The sequence below is a fragment of the Arvicanthis niloticus genome, chromosome 9, assembly GCF_011762505.2.
Source record: "Arvicanthis niloticus isolate mArvNil1 chromosome 9, mArvNil1.pat.X, whole genome shotgun sequence".
Taxonomy (NCBI): domain Eukaryota; kingdom Metazoa; phylum Chordata; class Mammalia; order Rodentia; family Muridae; genus Arvicanthis; species Arvicanthis niloticus.
The window spans coordinates 70,808,343-70,827,431 of record NC_047666.1 but is presented as its reverse complement, the minus strand read 5'-3'; the positions used below and the strand labels follow the sequence as shown (position 1 = coordinate 70,827,431).

The 19,089-nt window shown below is 43.7% G+C and overlaps 1 pseudogene; it reads right to left on the bottom strand.

Annotated features, from left to right (window-relative positions):
- Positions 1–16,627: 16,627 nt before the first annotated feature.
- LOC117715784 (S-formylglutathione hydrolase pseudogene) lies at positions 16,628–18,048 on the bottom strand (annotated as a pseudogene).
- Positions 18,049–19,089: the final 1,041 nt, after the last annotated feature.

Genomic DNA, 19,089 nt, shown 5'->3' with positions numbered 1-19,089 from the left:
GCAATACAGTTCCCACCCCTGGGTCTGTGGTGCTGACTGTTGACTTTTTCAGGGAGGCTCCCAAGTTCATCTGGCCCATCTTGGTCATTGTGAGCTTCAGAGTCCTGGTCACCACTTCCTAAGTTCTTACCCTCAAAGAAAACACTTTTAGCAGTTCTCAAAATCATTTACCAGTGACCCTGAACCAGCACTCAGGGACACAGCGTTTTTCTTTTGCATGAGAGGGTAAGGAGAATGTGTCTTCTGAAGTTCAAGGTTGAATGCTTTCAGAGTTGGCCCCAAAATGGGTGTTTTAGAGAACATAGACTCTATGACTCCAAGAGGAAGTTTTTTGGGTAACTGGATAAGTTAACCTTTCTATAAAAATATAACCACAGACTTGTCCTGAGTTCGGGCAGACACAGAAGTGCAAGGACTTGAAAGCTGCCCAAATGGAAGATCTTGCCTGGGGCTCGGTCATTGACAGTAAAGGACCTTTCTGCTGCATCTCCCACAGAGGTTTCATCTTACTCAGATGCTTGGATTGCCAATTCCAGGCAATGGTTGCTTTGAGTAGGCAAAGATGTGACAGAAGGTGCCAGGAATCTATACACATGCTGCTTCTCTGTGGCTAAAACATGGAGAAACAGGGAGATAGTATCTAGTCCTTAACAAACATGCCTGCTATGCCATTTCCTTGCCTTCCCCAACACCTAGCAGCTACCCAAGTGTGGGATGGTAAAACAATGCCAGGAAGCTGGATGGTAGAGCAGGTTGAGACCTGAAGACTCAGTGGGCACACATCTGAGATTTAGGAGACCCCACTCCCTGCCAGATTTCTGGCCTGGAACACGTGCCATGCTCCTCATATAAGGAAACATGACCTATGACCATGTAGGCCCAGAACAGAATTCTCCGTGCTAATGAGGTACCTAGAGGTCTTGAGGGCTCAGCCAATGAGCTTTCCTTCCTAGACATTCCTCCCTGCAAGTTATTTAATCTTGAGTCCACTCTGAGAAGTGGGTATGTTTCAGTATGTATCCATTTTCCACAATGAACAGCCAATAAATGATGTGAATAAGTACGGACTGCCTCCTTCATCTACCACCACCACGGAGAACATGAAGAAGGGCTTTGCCTACAGAGCAGCAGCCAAATCTCCCATAGAAGGCCTCTCTGTGATTCCAGCTTGCCTTTACCAAGCTAAGGATAATCACCACAGAGTCAAGCTGGAGTTCTCCTTTTCCCGAGTCCTGGGCTAGACGCTGTCTTCAGTCTGTGGGTCCTAACTCCGTTCTTGGATCTTCTGAGACTACCAGCAGCACCTGGATGCCAAAGAGTCAGAGAACCATGCAGCCCTGGCCTCGTCACAGGCCCAGGGACCCCTGAAGCATCTCTGGATTTCTCACATCTCAGACTGCACTTTCCCACCTCCAAGCAGTGTCTCAACTCTCCCCTGAAGCCCGGCCAGTGGGCTTGGGATAAGTGCAGTCAAACTTCCTGCATTTCCCTTCCCAAGCAGCTGTGCCCTGAAGCTGGCAGAATGGGGACCCACTCCTAGGGGCACAGGAAATCGGAATGGGTGCCTTCTGATTTCTGATTGTGGGTTTGGAAACTGGTGCTATAGAAATCAAAAGCAGAGAATTCTTTATTGATCAGGCTTTGAAAGCACCAGCAGCAGGGCACCCCCTCCCACAAAAGTCCAGTGACTACATTAATTTGTGTAGTGTTAATGCAATTCTCTTATGGATACCTGTCTGAAGAAGGCTGGAGGTGCATAGTTTGCTGCCAAGGTCACCGACAGCAGGGCAGGCAGGGTAGGAAGCTGGGTGTGGTGCACTGCCAGCTTCCCTTGGTCTCTGTTTCCTGCTAAGAGAGCTGTGGAGGCTCTGGTGGCACTATGGAGCTTTAGATGGCACCTTTATTTCCTACTTATTATTAGAGGGCTTCCACTAGTCAGTGATTGTCAGAGCCATCTAGGAGAGATGAAAAAAAAGTTAACGGGTGACTTTTTGAAGATGGTCTATCGTTTTGGATGGCTGCGATGGATATGCTCTTAATTTGCAAGGACTTTAGAGATCTCATCTCAGAATTGATTCCTGTTATTGTTCTGTCTTTCTTGCCATTATTAAAACGATCTCTGGGCATTAGCCCACCCTATTGGGCAGATTCTCTGCAGATCAATGAAGGTGTACTCTCTTACAGTAATGCTATGCAAATGAATTAATGATTTCTTAATTTCTAATAGTGATTCTATAGAATTCTTGAGGTTATACAAGTAATTTTGAGCCCTCATTGGTATAAAAACTGCCATTAGTGTTCTGTAAACCTTCAGGTGTCACGAGCTAATTGCACTAGGATGGAAAGCATGCTTAGAACAAGTTTATGAGTAGGGAAAACATTCCTTCTAGGCTAACTGTGAAAACACTGTCTGATAACTAAAGGTCATAAACTGGGAATGGACAGTTTATTGTCGTGCAAGAATAGGAGATAAAATGCTGACTAGGCTTCTCCATACAAAACTTCAATACTAAAGAGACTCAAGGCAAATGATTTGCCTCATGACTAAACCATGCTAACTTATGACATAGGAATTATTGTTTTACATCTTTAAGGAATCTGTGGTGCTAGTGATAATGAATGTTTTATTAGGTAACTACTCTTAACGGAGACACATGTAAATGTTCCAGCTGAAGCTTTTTTTATTTGATTTATTGACTTTTATTATTGTTCTAAACTTGATGTGAATTTTTGGGAAAAAGATACTTGGAATACAATGTGATCATGTATCCTGAAAAAGTACCACAGTAGAAAATAGTTCCCTGCTTTTCTTTTTCTCAGAAATAAAGATTCGAGCCTCTTTTCAGAGTGAATGCTTCTTTCTGTGAGCATAACTTTTTCTAGCTGACAAGGAGTTAATGGACTCCTTGTGGGAAGGTGGGACAGGGAAGGACCTGTGGGGTGAGGTGGGGTGGGGGAGCAAACTGAGAACAATCACTTCTTTACTTAATCCCTGAGTGTTTAACAGCAAGTATTAATTGACAGGGGCCAGCAGCTTCTGGTCTCAGAACAACATCCAGTCAAGAAAGGTAAACATTATTAAAAGTAAGCAACTTTTACTTTTACAAAACCAAGTTTTGACCTTTGAAAATCACTGATGCTTCCCAGTCACTGCCTTCCAGAGAGAATTAGTTCTTGGGTAGGCTCCCAGCAAGTGATGGCTCTGTTTATGTCACAGACATTCCCTGAGTTATTAATGTCTTCCGGCACGGTTTAATATTAAGGGGTTCTAGAGAGGACTAAGGCTGCTTTTGTGGTAAAATGCTCCGTCGTCTGTGTATTTGGAATTATGGCCCACGAGTATGTACTAGATACACTAGGCAAGTGAAAAGCAGACAAGTCATTGTGTGTGTGTGTGTGTGTGTGTGTGTGTGTGTGTGTGTGTGTGTGTAGGACATAAATTTAGGCTGGCCATGTAGGGGATATGGCAAGTAGGTATATAACTGACTAGTACAAGATAGACAAATGTTGAAAGAAAGCTTCAAAATATAAATGAATAGTGATGCAAAGGGATCACAATGTCTATGTGAAGGAGATGTTAATTGACGTGGACTTTGATGGCTAGGAAAGGGCTGGATGCATGGTCTCTAAATCCAGTCAAACTTGAGTACTGAGTTATGACAGGGGTCATGCGGAAATTGTAACTGTGGACTTTTCCACCTGTGTCTCAGTTCCTGAATAATGACTCTGAACTTAATTATTTTTGAATAAATGTCTAGGCCATAAGCTTGGGCTTGTTTCCCAACTAGTTCGTAACTTATATGACCCACTTATACTATTCTATGTGTGCCACATGGCTGGTTACCTCTCCTCAGTTTATGCACTGCTCATCTCCTGAGAGTCCAGGTGGCGAATCTCCCTGCCTGACTATCTCCCAGCATTCCTTTCTCTGCCTGACTATCTCCCAGCATTCCTTTCTCTGCCTGACTATCTCCCAGCATTCCTTTCTCTGTCTGACTATCTCCCAGCATTCCTTTCTCTGCCTGACTATCTCCCAGCATTCCTTTCTCTCTCTGAATGTTCTACCTTCTAATCCTGCCTTAACTTACTGGATTTCAGCTTTTTGTTGACAGGTGGTGCTTCCAAACAGTACACAAGAGATTTTCTCTATAGGGAATGGCAAAGAGGATGGATGGGAAGAGAACATATGGGAGCCAAGAGGCTGCTAGGAAATTCAAAGTCTTCCTGCATCTGGAGAAAAAGACATATGCACGAAGTCAAGGATTTCTGGAACAGACTACTCCAGCTTGGTTGCATCAGGAAGGTTTCTTAGACTTCTTTATTCTTCTCAGTTCCAGGCCTGGATTCCAACAGTTGGTAGAGGTGGGTGACGTTATACATGGCAGTTTATGCAAGGCCAAAATCTGAGTGTGTCCTCCCCTCTCTGGCTCTGCTCAGGGTGAAGGGAACTGCTAAGGGCTGAGTGCTGCCTACACGTCTTCCATGTACGTGGGGAAGACTTTATACTCAGGATGTTATATTAGTGTTCTGTGCAGAGTGTTCTGTGAAAGGTACAATAGTCTATGGCTGTGTCCAGTTCCAGGAGATCCAACACACTCTTCTGTTCTCTGTGGGCAGCAGGCATGCTCATGGGACATAGACCTGAAGCAGGCAAAATACTCATGCAGATATAATTAAAATAAATCATTTTCTCTGAAAAGGGTAGTTATCTCTAACTTCAGAAACATGGGAAAGATGGGTGTGTTTGACAATACCTTTAATCTCAGCCCTTGAGGGGTGGAGGCAGGTGGATCTTTGTGAATTTAAGGCCATCCTGGTCTACATAGAGAATTCCAGGACAGCCAGGGCTACATAGTGAGACTCTGTCTCAAAACCAAACAAAAACAAAAAACCTCAACCAAACAACTGAACCAAACAAAACCAACCCAAGCAACCCCCCATCCCAAACCTTTATGCATGCTCTTCTCTTCTCTTCTCTTCTCTTCTCTTCTCTTCTCTTCTCTTCTCTTCTCTTCTCTTCTCTTCTCTTTTCTCTTCCTCTCTCTCTCTCTCTCTCTCTCTCTCTCTCTCTCTCTCTCTCTCTCTCTCTCTCTCTCTCTCTGTGCATGTGTACCACAGTGTATGTGGAAGTCAGAGGACAAGTTATGGTAGTCACTTCTCTCCTTTCACCTTGTGGGGTCCAGAATCACACTTCAGGTGTCAGGCTTGTTGGTAAACCTTCACCTGCTGGCCTGAAGCAACTGTTGTAATACAGAACAATTACCAATGTACCAAAGTAGCTGTAAGCAAGACAGTGGGAAGTGTTCTCACTTTTATCATCATTATCAGACAGCTGCCTATTTAGATGACACATAACAGGTTTTAAGTCTTTTCTTTCCTCCCTCCCTCCCTCTGTCTCCTCTCCCCTCCTCCTCCTCCTCTTCTTCCTCTCTCTCTCTCTCTCTCTCTCTCTCTCTCTCTCTCTCTCTCTCTCTCTCTCTCTCTCTTGAGATAGAAGCTCATGTAGCCCAGGCTGGCCATGTACATGGTGCTGGGGATTAAATTAGACTGGTGGCTCTCAACCTCACTAGTGCTTGCTTCTTGTGACACTTTAATACAGTTCCTCATGTTGCAGTGACAATTTGGTTTTGGCCTTGGGACAAGGGACTGAGGTGCAGATTTTACATACCAAAGCAAACCTGCCCTCCAAGATTCTCACAGCATCCCTCATCCCTTGGGTCCCTACCTAGGTACCCTGCCCACAACCTTGAACTTTCCAGCCCAAGGCTTAGGCTGCCCTTCCCCTAGAGGCTCTACCCTATATAATCCACACATTTTGTGCTCCCTTCCCTTCCCTTCCCTTCCCTTCCCTTCCCTTCCCTTCCCTTCCCTTCCCTTCCCTTCCCTTCCCTTCCCTTCCCTTCCCTTTCCTCCCCTCCCCTCCCCTCCCCTCTCCTCCCCTCCTCTCTTCTCTCTCTGTGCATGCCCTTTGTCCTGTCCCCGTCCACCCCATGGCAACTTTCCTCCTTTCTTGGGGCCAGTGAACTCTACTGGTCAAGAACAGTTTCTCAATAAACCTGCCTGTAATAGAATTGAATCTGGTTTGAACTGGCTCATTTTATCAGCTGAGAAATAACCTATCAGTGACCCCCAACCATAAAAGTATTTTCCCTGATACTTCATAACTGTAATTTTCCTACTGTTATGAATCATAATGATATGCAGATGGTCTTATGTGACCCCATGTGAAAGGGTCATTCTCCCCCCCCCCCACTTTCCAGAGGTGTTAGGATCCACAGATTGAGAACCACTGAACTACAGCCTTTTGTAAGCTAGGTAAGGACTCCATGGACCTACATTCCCAGCCCACTTAAATTTTCTTCTTTTAGTTAGAAAATGAATGAGTTGTTTTGTGACACTTTTACATGTATATGTCTGAGCACTCAGAGTTGATTGCTTTGCTTACAAAGAGATGCAAGTGACATTGGGAAATTATGAGATGTGAAACTTGGGGCTTGGGGAAAAGATGACATCAATATTCAACAATTTTGGAAGGCTAAAAATGTGTTCATGCTTCCATAAAAATCCAGAACTATTTATATTTTTATATGGACCATCCTGAGTGAATGTTCAAGGTTTTGTAACATATTCTTCCAGGTGAAATATCATTATCTGACTAAACTGTATATATATATATATATATATATATATATATATATATATATATATATATATATGCTGTAATTTCAAAGTCCTTGGAGGAAATCTTGTTTTCAAACACCGTATTACATTTTTAGGCAGTATTTACTACATAACAAAGTAAATGGAAATACCTAAATTGGAGATACACTAAATTTATTTTTCTCTTTAAAATAAATTTAAAAGCTGAGCTGGTATGGTGCTCAGGCCTCAGGACTGGCCTCAGGACCCAGGCAGGAGGCTGAGATCCGATATGTGTTTGAGGTCAGCCTTGGCTACATTATGCATTCAAGTTCAGCTTGGGATGTCCTGTGAAATCCTTTCTCAGAACCAGACCAAGCCAGACTTACCCAACCCAAACAAACAAATGGCTCAGGAAGTAATTTGCATTTTTGAAAATGTACTCTGTTATATATTCATTTTTATTTCTTTTTCCTTTAATAATCTTTAAAAATGCAAAAAATCAAAATAATAATAATTAGTAAGAAAATAAAAGGAAGAACAAGAAAAAAATTAAAAACTCATGGCTGGAGATCAGTTTTAGCATCAAAAGAAGCAGGCAAGCAAACAAACAAACAAAACTTAAACTCAAAACTGAACCAAAAACAAAAAAACAGACAGACCCAGACCTCCCAAAGCAAACAGGAAGAGCCATTCTTAGCTCCTGGGCTATCCATAAATACAGCCTATTTTCTGAGAAGGTTCACTCCAAACTATGTGAGAAACTACCGTAGGTACTGCTGGGCAACCTTCCTGGCCCTCTCCTGTCTTAGTTTTGAAAGTTGCTGTGGTTGGTGGATGGCTCAGCAGGTGAAACCCAGCTCCTTCAGTGACCCATACAGCTGAAGGAAGAAGCCGATTCTAAGAAGTTGTCTTCTGACCTCCATGGGTACCCCTCTTCCACATACACATGTGAATACATAAAAACACATTAAAAAGGGGGTGGCTGTGTGGGTGGGTGGAGACATAAGGTTAAAGGTGCTTACCACTCTTGCAGAAGACCTGGCTTTGGTTCCCAGCACATGCATGGCAACTGACAACCTCCTGTAATTCTAGATCTAGAGGGACCAGTGCCCGCTTCTGACATCCCCAGGTTCTTGTACTCACATGCAGTTATACATATGTACACTCTCACACACACACATATACATAAACCAAACATATAGAAGTATAATACAAATTATTATGAGATGGCTCAGTGGGTAAAGACACTGCCAACCCGAGAGTTCAAACCCTGGAAACCACAAGATGAAAGGAGAAAACCGACTCCCTGGGGTTATCCTCTAATTTCCATATGCACAAAATGCCCCAATCCCTACAAAAGAATATATTCACACAGAAACATATGAATAAATATGCAAACAATTGCCTTCCTACAGGTTCAGTTGTTAATACTCAGCTCAGGCATCTATCCATAGCTAATATCTCCTCCTGCTTCTAACTTCCAACCCACCGTTCCTATACACATACCAGTTAATATGTAAGAGACACTTTGGGGTTTTTGTGCTTCAAACATAGCTTTCCTAACGGCCCTCCGACCCCTACCTCAATCCCAACTGACCACCCAATTGAATGAAGGCAGTTCTCCTTTGTGCGGACGCTGAACCTTGCCGATAGCCCTCCTCTGTCTCCCTGCCAGCCCTTCCGTGCCTTCGAGCTTGTCTCCCTGTCGGAGCTGCTTTCCTTGCTCCAACTTCTCATCTGGGGTTGCTGCTTAATAAACAGGTAAAAGTGACGTTTTGTAGTTCTGAAATATTTAAAAAGTGTAAAAACGAACCAGCAGGTGGCAGCAGAGTCCGTTGGTTAAAACGAATCTGTCTCTATTTGATGACCAGCAGGTGGCGCTCTTTGATAGGAAAGCTCCGCATAAAACCACGGAATGGCTGCCATAAGACACAAGTGCCTTTGCAAAGAACTACAGAGAAGCGAGGAATGTAGGGTGCAGGAGAGGTGGTTCTCCCTCCCCAGGGAAGAGCCCTCCATTTGGTTGTCCAGTTCCAAATGGTCAGGTTCAAAAATATACATGCAAGTGACATTGTTTGGACCGAGCAGGTTGTAATTAGGAACACATACGTATATGCATGAACATATGCACGCAATAATAGCGAAAAAAGAGGGCCCGAATTGGAAGAAAAGAGGTGAGTAGAGGGCGGTTGGGAGGAGGTTAAAGGAAAGGAAAAAATGCTGTAATTATATTATAATCTAAAACAAAATAAAAAACCCAAAACAGAAAACCAAATCAAATCTTAAATACACTTACAGGCTGCTGTCGATAAGACAACACTATTCCTAAGTGTCAATTCTTTCTTTTCTTTTCTTTCTTTCTTTCTTTCTTTCTTTCTTTCTTTCTTTCTTTCTTTCTTTCTTTCTTTTTTTTTTAATGGGGAGGGGGCCTGGAGAGATAGCTCAGTGGTGGAGAGCACTGGCTGCTCTGCTAGCAGACCCAGATTCAATTCCCAGCACCCATACTGTGGTTCAGGACAGTCTAGAACTCCAGCTCCAAGAAATTCAGTGCCCTTTTCTGAGCTCTTTGGGCACCAAGCATGCAAGCAGCACACAGGTGGGAAGCAGGAAAAACACTCAAGCATAAAAACGTAAAAGCTTTTGCAGTGTGGGAAACTCTTCTCTGAGAAGAGCAAAGTTAGGAAAACACACACACACACACACACACCCTACACACACCTACAACTACATACACACATTACATGCACACACACAGACATACACACACATACACACATATATCCACACACACCTACAACTGCATACACACACCGACATACACACACACACACCCCCAGATATACACACACATACACACATATACCTACACACACCTACTACTACATACACACTCACATGTACAGCCCTATACACCCACACACATTCTCTCTCTCACACACATATTCTCTCTCAGACACACACCCTGTTCTCTCAAACACACACACAGACACATACCCACTTATCCACGTACACTCTCTCTTACACACACACAGACTCCTCTCCCACATACCCACCTCTCCCTCTTACATACCCACACACCTCTCTCTCTCTTACACACACACACACACACACACACACACACACACACACACACACACACTTTCTAGTCTGGGAAACTTTTCCAATACTAAGATTAAAAGTGATGCTGTTTAGTTCAGGAAATAAATGTCCCCAAAGACCATTAGTGACCTAGGATTAAATCAGTGATAGAGCTTACCTAGAGGGTTGGCACACACACCTTTTCTCCAGTTTCTCTCTCTCTCATACAAACTCCAAAAAAAAAAAAAAGACTGAATCTTAAAGGAAACAAATGACAAAATGAAAAGCAGCTGAAGAATGTGACAACCTATTTGTAAATCAAATATTTGATAAAGTACTGTGTACACACCACACACACACACACACACACACCTTTACAATGATAGATGCCATACATGATTATGTCCCCTGTGTCCCCTAAGATCATGGCACCTAGTGATGTCTTACTTTGTGTAAGTGCACTCTCTGATGTTTGCACAAAGATGGAATTGCTAGCTAATTAATGCCTTTCGTGGAACAGGTCCCCATCAACAAGCAGTGCATGCTCAAATGGATGGAACAATAACAACACAAGTGACCTAACTAAAGACAAACCTAGAAGCTTGAGAGATGACTTTGTGTGTAGTGCACTGGATGCTCTTTCTGCACCCATATGATGGCTCACAAACATCATTACTCCAGTTCAGGGGATCGGACATCCTCCTCTGACTTTTTCTGAGGTCACTAGGAGCACATGTTGTACATAGACATACATGCAGGCAAAACATTCATACACATGAAATAAATAAATCTAAAAACAATTAAAAACAAAACAGGCATAGGACTTGAATTACAATTCTTCAAAGAGTATGCACAAATGGCCAAATAGCACATGGAAAAAGGAAGAGTTAAAACAAAATCACAATGAAATATCACCTGCACACATTGGGTGAGTGCTCTCTACCCCTTAAATCTGAAAACAGGAAGTAAGGGGAGTTGGTGAGAATAGACAGAAATTGCATTCCTGTGCGCAAGTGGTAAGGATATCAAACCGTACAGCCATCATGGAGAACAGTACAGATGGTCCTCACAAAGGGCTGCACAGTTGTCTCTATTGCTGTGTGTTCGGTATTCTCTGCTTCTCAGCCTCGGGCAGGTGATTAATTAATTCTCAGAGTATGTTGTGGCTACTAAGATGGTGGGAACTTAAGGTGGCTTTAGAGGTGGAGCCTCTGGAAAAAAAGGGAACATATTAAGTTAGACCATCCGAACAAAGTCTGTATTTTTTTTTCATAATTTATTTCTATTCACATTATATCTCAACCACAGTCTCCCTCCCTCCTCTCTGCCTATTCCTGCCCTTACAAATCCCTGTACCCATTACCACTTCCCCTTCACCTCATAGAAGGGGAAGCCCCCCTTGGGTATTGTCCTGGAATATCTAGTCCTAGCAGGACTAAGCATCTCCTCTCCCACAGAGGCCCAGCCAGGCAGCCCAGCTAGGTGAAATGGATTCAATGGCAGGCAACAGAGTCAGAGACACCTCCCACTCCCATTGTTAGGGGACCTATAGGAGACCAAGCTGCACATTTGCTACAAATGTTGGGGGGGGGGGGCTAGGTCCAGCCCTTGCATGCTCTGGTTGGTGGTTTAGTCTCTGTGAGCCCCCATGGGCCCAGGTTAGTTGACTCTGTAGGTCTTTTTGTGGTGTCCTTGAGCCACAAAGTATTGCTTAAATCCTTTAAATGAACATTTAAAAAGAGAACTACCTTTTGTGAGACTTTCGGTTTAACAGAAAAACAGAAAATGGGGACACATGCCGGAGTTAGGAAGGCTTTTTGGTATTCACTCGAGACAGTGGAGGCAGTTGGTGAGCAGGGCTGGGAAGAGGGTGAAGGATCGGTGTGATGGAACACAGACCAATTCCTCTGAGAAGTTAATAAGTATCAGAGACCTTGCAAAACACAGCAGAATGCTTAATCATCTCCAATGGGTATTCCAATTATTCAGGAAATACTAACAACAGTACAATACAGTGCCCTGTTGCTGGTGGTGAAGTTTTAAAGGGAAGCCTGGAGTCTGTGGAGTGAAGCAAGTAAATATCTGGGCAACCTGTACCTAGGCAGACATGTGACTCTGTCTTGGTGGGCCAAGACATAGAGAGTCTCTTGTGTCTCAAGCTTATCTCAAACCTGCTATATAGATGATTGCCTTGAGTTTCTGAGTCTCCTGTCTCTACCTCCCAAGTTCTGGGATTACAGGATGGGCCATCAAACCTTGCCCAGAGTGATTTCTCAGTAGATGCTGGCAGAGGGGAAAGTGGCCAACTGAAGGAAGGCAAGGGATGGTGACAGGGAGACTGTAAGGTCTCATTGTGATGCTGACCTAGCGTGTTTGTTTTCTGGGCCTGGTGCAGTGATCATCATGGGTTGGGAATAGAAAGAATTCAGTGGCCAGAAATGAGTTCAGTCAAGCAGCCAAGATCCACTGATTATTCTGAGGTAGCGGGAAAGACTCTGAAAGGTTTTAAGTGGCTACAGAAGCAAATAGAAGTTATTTTTTAGGAAAAAAATATTGTTCCCTTTATGTTTGTAGTCACTACAGAACAGAAGGGAGGGTGAAGGCATGGAAGCCTGTTGCCTTCAACTGGATGTGAGAGGAGGTGCTGATGCTGGGGAGGACAACGGCATCCAAGGACAGAGTGGCCAAGCTCTGTGGAAGAAAGTGGGAAGGAAGACAGAAGCCTGGACAAGAGGATGTGGGGTAGAGTGGGGACAGAAGCTGACCGCATATGGAGAAACTGAAGGACTCTGGCTTGTCAGCAGGATAGACTTCTAAGGGGAAGTGGTTGTGGAGAACGAAGCAGCTTTAGTCTGAACTTGAGCTGTAGACAATCCTGGTCCCTTAGACCACTTAACTGCTTCGGGACCACCGTGACCTTTTCAGCTTTGTCTTGAGCCCATGTGTGAACTGCTCCATATACCTAACCTTCTTGTCTGGAATGCGCTACTTATTAACACTCTGGGTTAATAAGAGGAAGAGGGTGGTAAACTCACCGTGTGAATAATCTGGTGCCATTGAAGGGTGTCGAGGAAGTACAGGGCAAGGCGTGGGGAAGCTGGCTTAGAACTTATTGAGTCATACACGCAAAAGGAATGGGGAGCAGGCTGGGAAGAGGAAGGGGAAAGAAGGCAGCATATAGTGGTGTGAGAATGTGACCCCATTTTCATGTGTAATTAACACCTCTTGATAAAATCTTGAAAAGAAATCCAGAGTCACTTTAGCATTGGTTAAAGCCCTTCCTCCCTCCCCGATCTTCCCTTCCTTTCTCCCAGGTTCTCCCTTCCTCCCTCCCAGGTCCTCCCTTCCTCCTTCTCAGGTCTTCCTCCCTCCTCCTACTGCTCTCTCCCTTCTCTCCTTTTGCCTTTCCTGCTCTCTTCTTTCTCCTCCCCCCATCTCATTTCCCCTTCAACTGCTCCTTTCCCTCTCCTCCTTTTTAGTTTTTTCTTTCACAGTCTCAGACTGGCGTGAATTTTCAATTCTTTCCCCTAGTCTTCCACAGACTCAGTAGTATGTATTTCCTTCTTCCCAGTGCTAAGAATAAAATCCAGGGTCTTACCCCCTGAGTGTCTTCTAAACATTACACTTCACAATTATTTAAAATGTGGTCTAAAGTGACAGCAGGGGCCAGGTATGGTGGCCTCAGGGTATGATTCCATTACACTTCTTGTCTCAGCATTGGAGAGATGGAGACAGGAGAATTAAAAGTTCAAAAACAGCTTGGGTTGTTTGGCTGTTTCCAACAAGGAAGAGAGAGTGGGTATGATGAAGGGGAAAAAGAAGAGGAGAGGGAGAGTGAGCGGGAAAGGGAGAGGTTAGGGAGAGGAAGAGGGATGAAGTGTGCTGAAAGGAGAGGGAGGGAGAGATATTAAATTAACCAGGCCTCCCCTTTTCTCTCTCTCATCAGATGGCCCTTAAATTGGAAAGCAAGAGAACTCTGCAAACAGCCAAATGTAGATTTTTTATTTTAGTGTAACTGCACACTGATTTATACAGACTTAAAAAGCAATTCCTCAGAACCAGTTAAACCTAACTACACAAACCAAAACATCAGTGGATTAGAGCAAAGGAAATACTGAGACCTCCAGGGGTCCACCTGAGAGAACTTTCCCTGAATCCCTGCTGTGTGCTAAGCACTCTCATGTGAACTGTTCTGTGAAGGTCCTGCCCCGCTGCACCCACCAATCCCCTTGAGATTGGCAGAAAGAGCCTGAAAAGATTTGATCAGTCCGTAAAAGAATGTATCCAGAGCCTCCATGGGACATTGGAGTGGCAATGGTCTCCAAGGAAAAGATAGACCGGCCTCCAGAGAAATAGACAAACTAGTACTTTAAAAAAAAATACGTAAAAAAAATTACATAACTTCTAAATAAACGATAAATACTTGGAATGGTCCGACAGCTCTGTGGCTAAGGGACCTGATGGAACTCCAACCTGCTGTTCCACTGAGTCCTTTAATCTGAGCAGGCACCCACCTCCCACAATTGGAGATGACTGAGAGCCTGGGTATAAGACCCTGGTAAGACCTGTTAAGTCGAATTTCTGTATAAGTGCCAGTCCAGCATTGGCAGCAGCGGTAGTTAGTGCAATCATTCCCACATCTACAGCAATCAGTCCAATCATCCAGTGACTTCTTAATATTCTTTCAGTGAGTTTCTGCACTAGAGTCATCACAGGTAAGTGGGAAGTTATTTTTCCATCTGTAAAATGAGCCAAGCTAGATTATAGAATATAAATACATGTTTATTGGGAAGCTGCTCTCAATTCACTGGCCTTAAGGACCAAGGCTAGGGACTTCACCATGGGGAGGGAGAAAAGAGAGGAGGAAGAGAAAGACAGAAACCCCACATGCAGAGAGAAGAATAAAAGGGGGTAGAGAGACCAAAATGTCTGGATTATAATAAGGAAAAGCTTGCGGGGGGGGGTGGGGTGGGGGGGGGGAAGGACAGCCCAGGCCCTGGGCTGGAAACTTCAGGGTAGACTGCATGGTATGCCAGGTAGAGACGGAGTGAGGAATGCTGGGAGAACCTGGAGGCCAGGTCTGCTTTGATATGTAAAATATGCACCCCAGTCCCTCGTCCTGGGTCTGAAACTTAACAGTGAGTCTTGCCATGGCCTTGACAGCTTCACTGGTATCCAGATTGCTGGCCATAGCTGTGAGAATGTATCAGCTTTCAGAAGTGATGTTTAAGGACATATTAGAATCAACCCAGGTAAAGAGTACACCATTCACAAGTGATACTGTAGTTATTAGGGTGTCATTGTATGGACCTTTCAGTAATAAGTAAGGTGATGGTACACATGCTACAAGGGTTGACTTTGGTTTAATCTAAAAGACAAAGTATTCTTAGCATCATTAATGTTTAACCTTCCTTTCCATGCTTTACGAGGAGAGAAGGCACTGGCTAATTCCCACAAATTAGCTTGAACTTAATCGCCCAATTCTAAGAGAGGATTTGACATCCGTTTCCATGCCATTGAATAAGTTCATTGTTACAGGATATTTGACTATTTATTGAACACAGAAAACCTAATTGTTAACAAAATATACAAGCATAGGTAGATATTGCATTTGTCAGTTGCTGTTAGGTGTGACTTGAAGAAATGCAGTTTGGGTGTGCCTCTAAAAGCCTCTAGAGCTATGAATGCTAAAGAATGGAAAGTTTCTGCCTAGTTTAAGGCAAGTTGCTTGGTAGAGGTCTTTGTTCTATGACTCAAGGCACAGTCAGCTGGATGGACTCGAGCTAACCCACCATAAAGGTGAAATGGTTTGACCCCTATGAATTTGGCTTGGAGCCCCCCACCCCTACCCCCTCTAAGGGTAAGAGTGGCTAAGGGTGCAGGAGAGGAGCTAGAGACTTCTTTGGCAGCAGTTGGACCTTCGAGAACTCTTTTGGCTTTGAAAAACTTTCATGGATAAAACCCCAAGAGAAAGATAGGGATTTTCTCTTTGGGCTTGCAGGGACAACAGAGAAGCAGCTGTCAGGACACAGGTAAAACAGTATTCTATGAAAGAGAGCAAAGGAGTCCTCTTAGGTTTGGGGGAACTCAAGGGAAAGGTAAACTAACTCTGTAGAATGACACAGATAGAAAGATTTCTAAAGAGGTAGCAGTTTAGTTATAGGGTCAGGTTTGTAAATAGATATTTTATATATAGTTCAGAATACAGCTAGCATGTTAGCATGGTTTTGTCAAGAGACAAATCATCTGCCTTATGTCTTATTATTTTGAAGTCCTCTATAGATAAACCAGTTTATCATTTATTTTCTGTCCATGTACCTACAATAAATTGTCTGTTCTCAGTTTATGACGTTCAGTTACCAGATAGTGGTCTTATTCCTAACACTCCTAGAAGGAATGTTTTCCTTGATTGTAAATTTGTTCTTTTCTTATTGCAATTAGCCTGTGACACATGAAGGTTTACAGAGGTCTATCTCAGCATTTATTTCATAAGGGCCTTGAAATTACTTACATCAATTTTAGAGTTCTATAAAATCATAATCAGAAATTATGAAGTCATCAATTTGTGTATACAGCATTATTACATGAGACTATATCTTCATGTTGATCTTCAGGAAATTTGCTCAATAGGGTAGGCTGATGCCCAGGAATTATTTGGCTATGTAGACAAGCATACTTTTTTGAAGATGCTTTCACTTGTCAATTGAACACTTTGGCTTTTTTTTTTTTTTTTTTTTTTTTTTTTTTTTTGTCAAAAATCAAGTGTCCTCAGGTATATGGGTTTATTTCTGGGTCTTTGATTTGATTTGATTTGATTTGATTCCATTAATCAATCTGTCTCTCTATGAATACTAGTGATTCAACTACAGGAGGATGATCTTTCGAGAGGAAATCCAAAATCTTTTACTCAACAATCCTGTGTATTTCCACTTCTATAATTGTGATGAGATTCTCTTGTCTGAAGCTTTAATGCATTTAGGTACTTTGCATGGTGTGGTCAATGATGCAGGTTGTGATGAAGTAGTAGCTATGATCATAGCCCTCTTGTAGCCTTAAAGCAATAGGGGTTTACTTTTCTGTGTAGGCAGCTATAAAGTAGAAGTTTGCAGGAACCAGCGGGTGGGACACAAGGACATCCTCCACGATGGCTACAAGACAACAGGCCCCAATAACACCAAAAGTCCGAGATTCCAAAATGGCTTTACTGGCATGGCGAATGATAGTTGAATCTGGATGTGCAACCCCCACTTAAGCCAGAGTGGGCCTGGCTTAAATAGGAAGAGGGAAGAGAGGAGGGTCACTTAATTAGCTATGCCCTCTGGCCTTTAGGTAACTCATTAATATGGAAATCTCTTGAGGCGGAAGCCTGTAGTCACACCCTCTAGCTGTGTTAGGTGATACCCCTTTGGGAAGGCCTTCATAGCCAAACATGACTGCAAGGCACAGGTTAAATGGAGGTCTCAGCATGTCAGGAGTCTGGAAACCAGGGGCATGGCGAGATATGTGCCATCAGTACACAGGCAATAGACACCTGTTGTGTCTCCAGCTATCTCAAAGCCAGTGCTCTACTGGAGACCAAATCATCCTTTTATGGTCCTACAGAAGTTATCAGGGAGTAACTGCTGGTTTGAAAGAAACTCATCATCTTTTCCTTGATCAATTAATATGTCAATCTGGGAACCTGGATAGGACCTTATGGGACCGTTTGCATCGTATGCCCTCCATTTAGTTTGATTGGTCCTAAATATCCATTAAAACCTTTTTTTTTTTTTTTTTTTTTTTTTTTTTTTTTTTTTTTTTTTTTTTTTCCCCAAGGACAGAGCACTGGAGCAAATGCTGACACAGATCTGTATTTTCAGGATTTTTCAAAGCACAAATCAGAGTTCTGTGACTTCTCACCGAGTGACCAGAAATAGATATTCTCTGTGGGTCTACTGAGAAATCGGTGTTTATGAGTTGCAGAAGCTCCTCTGTTACATAAGAGTACATTCTGTAGTTACTTTTCCAGGGATCTTCAGTGGTATTCACGTAAAACCCAGCAGCAGTGCCAAAGTCCCAGCTGTCATCTTCTCCTTTAATGTCGCAGCCACAGAGGCTGGTATTTGGAGCAATGATGATGACTAGAGCATGTTCTGAGGCAGCTTGCTCATAGCCAGACTTTGATAGAAAATTTCGTTCTGCGCAAGTTAAAGCAGGCAGTCAGTAGAGTGCCTGTGGTGATAGGTAGACAGCAAATCTCGTTTTACATTTCAGCTCAACACTTCCATGTTCAAAAACTTTCTGGGAACTTCCAAAGCAGCTGTTGCTGGAAATCTGTTTCAGCATCATTCTTCTCCTGTCCAATTGCTATATCTTTTGTCTACACCACAGGGCAGTGGATCTTGGTGAGGGACAGCTCCTAACCATTGATTATATTCTTACACTGGCCTTTTGCCATCTGGTTGTCCCTAGTGTTGGCAGGCCTGGTAGGCCCTGATGGTAGCAGGCCTCTGGTGCTGCATGTAGGGATGGTAGTCTCTGATGTCTGCAGGCAGGCTTCTGGGATTGCAGGTAGATCTGGTTGTCCCTGGTGACAGCAGAGTTTCAGGGATGCAGGCAGAGCTGGTAGACCCTGATGGCCTTAAACTGCTGCTTGACCCAGGCGGTGGCGGGCCTCTGTTTGTCTTGGGCATCAGTAGGCCTCCAGGGATTCAGGTGAAACTGTGGTCCAGGAAATGGAATACAGTGAGGGCAGGGTGGGGCTTTGCACTGCTGGGTTTGCTCAGAGAGGCCAGCAGGTAGGTAATTGGGGTATTGGACTCACCTGGTTTTCACTGTTGCCTTCAGGCATCTGAGATTGTGGTAAGGGGTGCAGACTAGATGATGAAGCATAGCGGCGACAGGGCATACATCATAGCTTCTGGGCTTGCTGGGGACCCAGCAGGCAGGAGATTGAGGTTTAGGAAGCTTACTTCGTTGTCCCTGGCAGCGCAGACCTCCAGGGTTTCAGTTAGAGCTGTGGTGTGGCTAATCCACCTTATATTTTGAAAACTGAGTCCCTCTTTGAACCTGGAGCTCACCAGTTCTACTGGGTGACCTTCCAGTGTTGGGACTATAGGTACCTGCTGCCACACACTTGACTTTTTATATGGGTGCTGGGGACCCAAACTCAGGTTCTCATGGACTCGTTGTCCCAGCAGTTTATTTTGAATAGTTTAGTATCACAATTGTAAAGATCTTGGCTTGGTCTCTAGTACTTGCCTCCCACACCCTATCCCCTCTATCTTTCTTTTACATAGTCTTGTGTAGCCCAGGGTGCCTTCCACCTTGCTGGGTGGATCAGTATGACTTTGAACTTCTGATTCTCCTGTCTCTACCTCTTGTGTGCTG